Here is an 8,457-nt window from a genome sequence, read left to right on the forward strand (position 1 = left end):
CATTCATTTGTGCTCTGAAGATGTCAAAGGTTGTCATAAGTTTGTACTCCCAGACTCTCCTGTTTCTCTGAGATTTGAAATTACTTTTTAATACCAGTAATTTCATGTCCATGATTCTGGGATACAAAAAATGTTTTTGGCCACAGGCAGATCTATTCTTTTTTCTTTTATTGTGTGGCGATGAGATTTCAACCTTGTTCTAAGTTTTTGTCCTGTCTCTCCTACATAAAGACCCCCATCTGAACATTTGGTGCGTATACTTAAGTAGAAGAAAAACAAGAAAACCCTCCAGTGGTAGCCATATAAAAAGTGAAGTTTATTGATCACATTAAAAACTAGTGTCAGGTCACCAAATGGACATAGGAGAAAATGTCCATTGGATCTCATTTGGTGACCTGACACTACAGTTTTTAATGTGATCAATAATTTTCACTTTTTATATGGCTACCACTGGAGGGTTTTCTTGTTTTTCTGCTATTTGTCTCCACGTCTGAGACTGGGACGGCTCCATGCGCTGCCTAACAGATGAAGCTGCTGATCAGCGTTTGGTGAGCTAACTATTCCTTTAGCCCATAATCCCCTCTGTTCTTTTTGTATATAATTAAGTACACCCCATTAGATGTGATGCAGCTGAAGGTCCCTGGGATCTTGTGGTCCTGATGTGAGTTGGGGATCTTTATCTTGTCCGTGGTCATTATAAACGGACAGGTTTTACACGTTTTCTGGTTGCAGGGAAAGGTACCTGTAGCTGGTGGAGATGACAGGGAGCTTCTGACAATGATGCTTCTTAGATTTGGGGACTGCCTGAAGCACAGAAGTGGGGGGTCTGGAAATATGGATTGTAATCGGGCATCTTTTTGTAGTAAGGGTTGTAGTTTCCATGCAGCTCTTCTTAGCGCCTCCAGATTTGGATTGTAGGTGACTACTAGAGGCACCCGGTTGTTTAGTTTTGTAATGTAGGAGATGATTCCTTGATATTCTGGTGGCTCTTGTAATCTGGTTCTCAATTGTTCTTGGATGGTTGCCTTGATTCAAAAAGGTCTTTCTGAGGCCACCAAGGTGTTTGTCTCTATCCATCTGGTTGGAACAGATCCGATTGTATCTGATGGCTTCGCTGTAGACAACAGAGTTTTTTATGTGTTTTGGATGGAAACTGTCCCATTTAAGGTATGTACAGTCATGCCAAAAGTATTGAGAATGAGACAAATAGTAATTTTTCCAAAGTTTACTGCTTCATTTTTTGTAATGGCAATTTGCATATACTCCTGAATGTCAAAGAGTGATCAGCTTAACAGCAATTACTGTACTTGCAAAGTCAGTATTTGCCCAGAAAATGAACTTTAACTTTGCAACATCATTGCAGTCCTGCCTTAAAAGGAGCAGCTAACATCGTTTTAGTGATTGATCCATTAACACAGGTGTGGGTGTTGATGAGGACAGGGCTGGCGATCAATCAGTCATGATTAAGTAAGAATGACATCACTGGACACTTTAAAAGGAGGCCGGTTCTTGGTATCATTGTTTCTCTTCAGTTAACCATGGTTATCTCTAAAGAAACACGTGCAGCCATCATTGCACTGCACAAAAATGGCCTAACAGGGAAGAGTATCGCAGCTACAAAGATTGCACCTCAGTCAACAATCTATCGCATCATCAAGAACTTCAAGGAGAGAGCTTCCATTGTTGTCAAAAAGGCTCCAGGGCACCCAAGAAAGACCAGCAAGTGCCAGGACCGTATCTTAAAACTGTTTCAACTGCGGGATGGGACTACCAGCAGTGCTGAGCTTGCTCAGGAATGGCAGCAGGCTGGTGTGAGTGCTTCTGCACGCACTGTGAGGCGGAGACTCTTTGAGCAAGGGCTGGTTTCAAGGAGGGCAGCAAAGAAGCCACTTCTCTCCAGAAAAAACATCAGGGACCGACTGATATTCTGCAAAAGGTAAAGGGAGTGGACTGCTGAGGACTGGGGCAAAGTCATTTTCTCTGATGAATCCCCTTTTCGATTGTTTGGGACATCTGGAAAACAGCTTATTCGGAGAAGAAGAGGTGAGCGCTACCACCAGTCTTGTCTCATGCCAACTGTAAAGCATCCTGAAACCATTCATGTGTGGGGTTGCTTCTCAGCCAAGGGAATCGGCTCACTCACAGTCTTGCCTAAAAACACAGCCATGAATAAAGAATGGTACCAGAATGTCCTCCAAGAGCAACTTCTCCCAACCGTCCAAGAGCAGTTTGGCGCCCAACAATGCCTTTTCCAGCATGATGGAGCACCTTGCCATAAAGCAAAGGTGATAACTAAATGGCTCATGGAACAAAACATAGAGATTTTGGGTCCATGGCCTGGAAACTCCCCAGATCTTAATCCCATTGAGAACTTGTGGTCAATCATCAAGAGACGGGTGGACAAACAAAAACCAACAAATTCTGGCAAAATGCAAGCATTGATTATGCAAGAATGGACTGCTATCAGTCAGGATTTGGTCCAAAAGTTGATTGAGAGCAGCCAGGGAGAATTACAGAGGTCTTGAAGAAGAAGGGGCAACACTGCAAATATTGACTTGCTGCATTAACTCATTCTAACGGTCAATATAACCTATTGGTACTCATAATATGATTGCAATTATATTTCTGTATGTGATATAAACATCAGACAAACACTAATAAAAACCAGAGGCCAGCAGATCATGGGAAAATATCATTTTGGTGTCATTCTCAAAACTTTTGGCCATGACTGTAGGACGGTCGATTGGTTTCCGGTACACTGATGTCTCTATTTCATTGTTCTGTAGCTTGATGATGGTGTCCAAAAAGTTAATTTCAGTCCAGGAGTAGTTGAGTGTTAGGTTGATGGTGGGATGAAATTGATTAAAGTGTTGATGGAACGTCTTCAGCTGTTGCTCAGACCCCGTCCAGATGATTAAAATATCGTCAATGTAACGACAGTAGGCCAGAGGCCTGATGGGACATGAGGACAAAAGTCACTTTCAAGCTTGGCCATGAAAAGATTTGCGTACTGTGGAGCCATTTTACTTCCCATCGCTGTACCAGTCTCCTGTAGATATGTGTTATCAAATTCAAAGTAATTGTGGGTGAGGATGAATTCTGTAAGTTTTACCACAGAATTTGCATTAATTCCTGCATTTTACATGAAGATTTTGCAGGCCTTTAATCCATCCTTGTGTGGGATATTAGAGTACAACGATTCCATATCCATGGTGGCCAGGATGGTTCCTTCTGGTAGAGGACCTACTGCTGATAGTTTATTCTGTAGGTCCGTCGTGTCCTGAATGTAGCTGGGTGTACTCTTTACCAGTGGTTTAAGAACACACTCTACCCATCTAGAAACCTGCTCAGTAAGGAGCCCACACATGAAATAATTGGTATTTCCAGATTTGTGGATTTTGGGGAGCATATAGAATGTCCCTATTCTTGGACTCTCTGGTATCAGGTCATCGGCTCTTATGGATTCATCAGCCAGACTAGATACCAACTTGTTTAGTTCCTTGTAATAGTCCTGTGTAGGGTCAGACTCCAGTTTTTTGTAGTAGCGGGTGTCCATCAGATGTCTGCTTGCTTCCTTCATGTAGTCTGATGTGTTCATCATATATATTTTTCCTATATCTTGAAATACGCACTCTTGGGTGGGGAAACTGATGCGTTATTGTGTGTCTCAATTGACAGTATCTATAAAATGCTTTATGACGGCCATTATATGTAATATCAATTTGGCTAAGATTTGATCTAGCATTATTAGGTTATGTTCCAAAATAGTTGTAAATTACTAAGATGTGGGAACTGGGGTTATCCTACAACTGAGTTTCTTCCGGCAAATGAGATCAGCGCATGCGCGGTGAGTATTTGCCAGCAAATGAACAGAGCGGTCAGATTTTACAATGTGGCCGCTCTGTTCATGGGATCTTCGTGGGACCCTCGCTATTTGGACTGCGGCGGACTGGTGAGGATGAGGTTGCTTTATTATTTTACTTTTATTACAGGTGACAATGGCTTCGGGGATTAGCTGTAAGGTGAGTATATGGTGGTTTTGGAGTTTTTTTGCATTTTTATGCAAAATTTTTTTTTTTAATTTTTATTAATTTTAACATTTTTTTTTTACTTTCAGCACAGGCGCCGCTGGTGAGAGACTACTGCTCCCACCCAGCAGTGCTTGTGCTCGCTATTTCCTATGGCAGTAGGCGCCGGCTAATGGTGATAGTAGTACCATCAGCCGGTGCCTATGACCCGCAGTAAGCTTTTTACCGCGGGTCACTGTCACAGCTGTGGCATCATGCTGACACCTGTCATCATGATGCCACAGCGCTCTAACTGCGGTAATGCTATTACCGCCGATCAGAGCCTGTGTTTCCTGCGCTGTCACTTGCGTGACAGTGCGGGAAACCAGGTATATTCGGCTCCCCCCATTCACATGAATGGGGTCCGGGTTCGGGTACTGTTATGGTACCCGAACTTGAACTTTTAATAAACTGTTCGGCATTCGGCTCAATTAGCCTAACCTGAACAGTTACGGGTTCGCCCATCACTACAGAAAATAACAAAAAATGAACATTGGGCTGTTCTAAAAAAAAATAGCAGTGTCTGCATTTGTCTTTATAATCTTACAATATGTCTTCTCTTTTTTTTTGAGGAATCAGCATTCCTGTGAATCACTAACCTAATATTTAGTTGTTACCCACAGTTTTTTAGAACTGCTTCACATCTATGTTGCATAGAGTCAACCATCTTCTGGCCCCTGTCACCTGTTACTCCAGCCCAGGAGGCTTTCACTACATCCCACAGTATTTCGGCATTTGTTGGCTTTGCCTCAGAAATGGCATTTTTGATGTCACCCCACAAGTGATCTATCGGATTAAGGTCCAGGGATTGGGCTGGTCGCTCCATAATCTCTATTTTGTTGGACAGCAGTTAAGATTGTGCTCGTTTACTGGTGTGTTTAGGGTCGTTGTCTTGTTGAAACACCCATTTCAAGGGCATGTCCTCTTCAGCGTAAGGTAACATGACCTCTTCAAGTATTTTAATGTCTGCAAACTGGTCCATGATCCCTGGTGTGCGGTAAATAGGTCCGGCACCATAGTAAGAGAAACATGCCCATATCATAATGCTTCACCACCATGCTTCACTGTCTGCAGGGTGTACTGTGGCTGAATGCAGAGTTTGGGGGTCGTCTGACGATCTGTCTGGGACCCAAAAAGAACTATTTTACTTTCATAAGTCCACAAAATGTTTCTCCATTTCTCTTTTAGGCTAGTTGATTTGTTCTTTGGCAAATTGTATCTTCTTCAGTACATGTCTTTTTTTTAACAGTGGGACTTTGCGGGGACTTCTTGGTAAGAGATTAGCTTCACACAGGCGTCTTCTAACTGTCACAGTCCTCACAGGTAACTGAAGACTGACTGTGATCATCCTGGAGCTGATCAGTGGCTGAGCCTTTGCTATTCTGGCTATTCTTCCATCCATTTGAATGGTAGTAGAATGGTAGACCCTTTAACGAGCCTTATCACATGACTTAGGATATAAGCCAGAAACTCAATTTGCAGACACCTTGTTTCAGGGTACTGCCCCTAGTCAGTGCAAAGTGTGAGTTCTGGTTTGGCTGGGCGAGAGGCGTCAGTTTGGTATCTAAGAAGTAGCGTTTCTCCTTGCGAAGACATGACCGTGACATGCTTAACATGTCGCTCTCCACAAGGAGAAATGTTACCCCTTAGATATCAATATATAAAGATATTTCGGAAGAATTATCACTTTAAGAAGGTTGATCCTTCCAGCAACTGAAAATGTATTTTTAAGCATAGTAGACAGAGGTTATACATTGCCTTTTATATGTATAATTCATATTATTTGCTTTTGTTTACAACCTGCAATCCATAGGCTATAGGGCCAGAGATCTTATCTTTAGTTGTAATACTTATTATCAGCCTCCTGATGGCAGCAGAGTACACCGAGGGTCTCCTGTGTCTCCCAATGAAAACAACAAGAAGGGAAATTAGGAAGTACACAAATCCTTTTTATTTTTATCTTTAACTTTTTTTTGTATCTTGTTAGTGCCAAAAGTCTCATGTAAGCCAAAATGTCGCAAAATTTGCACAAAAAAAATATCAGACTTCCATAAAATCTCTGCTGAGCTGCTCTGGAGAATACCGGAGCAAAGATGATGTGACTAAAGGTCATAAATGATGAATCTGCACCGGGAAACCTCACGCTATGCCCTAAGTGATGAACATAAAAAGATTGTGCTGTGTCGTATATACAGTGGGGAGAATCAGTGTTTGATACGCTGCCGATTCTGTAAGTTTTCCCCCCTACACAGAATGGAGAGATCTGTAGTTTTTCTCGTAGGTCACTTCACCTAAGAGACAGAATCTAAGAATAATCCAGAGAATCCCATTGTAGGATTATTACAGAATTAATTTGCATTTTATTGCATGAAATAAGTATTTGATACAACAGAACTTAATATTTGGTCCAGAAACCTTTGTTACAATTACCGAGGTCGGACGTTTCCTGTAGCTCTTGACCAGGTTTGCACACACTGCAGCAGGGATTTTGGCCCCCTCCTCCATACAGATCTTCACCAGGTTTGCACACACTTCAGCAGGGATTTTGGCCCCCTCCTCCATACAGATCTTCTCCAGATCTTTCAGGTTTCGGGGCTGTCGCTGAGCAACATTGAGTTTCAGCTCCCTCCAAAGATTTTCTCTTGGGTTCAGGTCTGGAGACTGGCTAGGCCACTCCAGGGCCTTGAAATGCTTCTTATGGAGCCACTCCTTAGTTGTCCTGGCTGTGTGTTTCGGGTCATTGTCATGCTGGAAGACCTAGCCATGACCCATCTTCAATGCTCTTACTGAGGGAAGGAGGTTGTTGGCCAAAGTCTCGCGATACATGACCCCATCCATCCTCCCTTCAATCGTCCTGTCCCCTTTTCAGAAAAGCACCCCTAAAGTATGATGTTTCCCCCATCATGCTTCACGGTTGGGACGGTGTTCTTGGGTCTGTGAGAGACAGAATTCTTGCTGGTTGGTAGTTAGTCAAACACTTATTTAATGCTATAAAATGGAAGTTTAACCCCTTTACCCCCGAGGGTGGTTTGCACGTTAATGACCAGGCCAATTTTTACAATTCTGACCACTGTCACTTTATCAGGTAATTACTCTGGAACTTCAACGGATCCCCCTGATTCTGAGATTGTTTTTTCGTGACATATTGTACTTCATGATTGTGGTAAAATTTCTTCGATATCACTTGCGTTTATTTGTGAAAAAATCGGAAATTTGACGAAAATTTTGCAATTTTCAAATTTTTCATTTTTATGCCCTTAAATCAGAGAGATATGTCACACAAAAGAGTTAATAAATAACATTTCCCACATGTCTACTTTATATCATCACAATTTTGGAACAAAATTTTTTTTTTGTTAGGGAGCTATAAGGGTTAAAAGTTGACCAGCGATTTCTCATTTTAACAACAAAATTTACAAAACCATTTTTTTAGGGACCACATCACATTTGAAGTCACTTTGAGGGGTCTTTATGACAGAAAATACCCAAAAGTGACACCATTCTAAAAACTGCACCCCTCAAGGTGCTCAAAACCACATTCAAGACGTTTATTAACCCTTCAGGTGCTTCACAGGAATTTTTGGAATGTGGAAGAAAAAAATGAATATTTAACTTTTTTCACAAAAATGTTACTTTAGACCCAATTTTTTTTATTTTTTCAAGGGTAACAGGAAAAATGGACCCCAGAATTTGTTGTGCAATTTCTCCTGAGCACGCAGATACCCCATATGTGAGGAAAAACCACTGTTTGGGCGCGTGGCAGGGTTCGGAAGGGAAGGAGCGCCATTTGACTTTTTGAATGTAAAATTTGCTTGAATAATTAGCGGTTTCCATGTTGCGTTTGGGGAGTCCCTGATGTGCCTAAACAGTGGAAACCTCCACAAGTGACCCCATTTTGGAAACTAGACCCCTCAGGGAACTTATCTAGATGTCTGGTGAGCACCTTGAACCCCCAGGTGCTTCACAGAAGTTTATAACATTGAACCGTAAAAATAACATTTTCACATTTTTTCAACAAAAATGTTTTTCAGCCCCCAATTTTGCAACTTCACAAGGGTAATAGGTTGCGTTTGGGGAGTCCCTGATGTGCCTAAATAGTGGAAACCACCCCGCCCTCCCCCCAGTGACTCCATTTTGGAAGCTACACACCTCCAGGATTTTATCAAGGGGTATAGTGAACATTTTGAACCCAGAGGTACGACACAGAATTTGATAACATTAGGTCATCATATTGAATAAGTTGTCATTAGTCTTGAGTGCAAGTGCTCGCTACTTGAGTTTGCATCGGGTGCTCGGGTATGCACCAAGTATCGCGGGTGCTCAAGTGACATGCTCGAGTCCCTGCCCCGCATGTTTTTTTTATTAGACACCCAAAAAAAAACATGCAGGG

Source organism: Phyllobates terribilis, unplaced genomic scaffold (genome assembly GCF_046119375.1).
Source record: "Phyllobates terribilis strain yellow unplaced genomic scaffold, ASM4611937v1 Scaffold_5__5_contigs__length_657084704, whole genome shotgun sequence".
Taxonomy (NCBI): Eukaryota; Metazoa; Chordata; class Amphibia; order Anura; family Dendrobatidae; genus Phyllobates; species Phyllobates terribilis.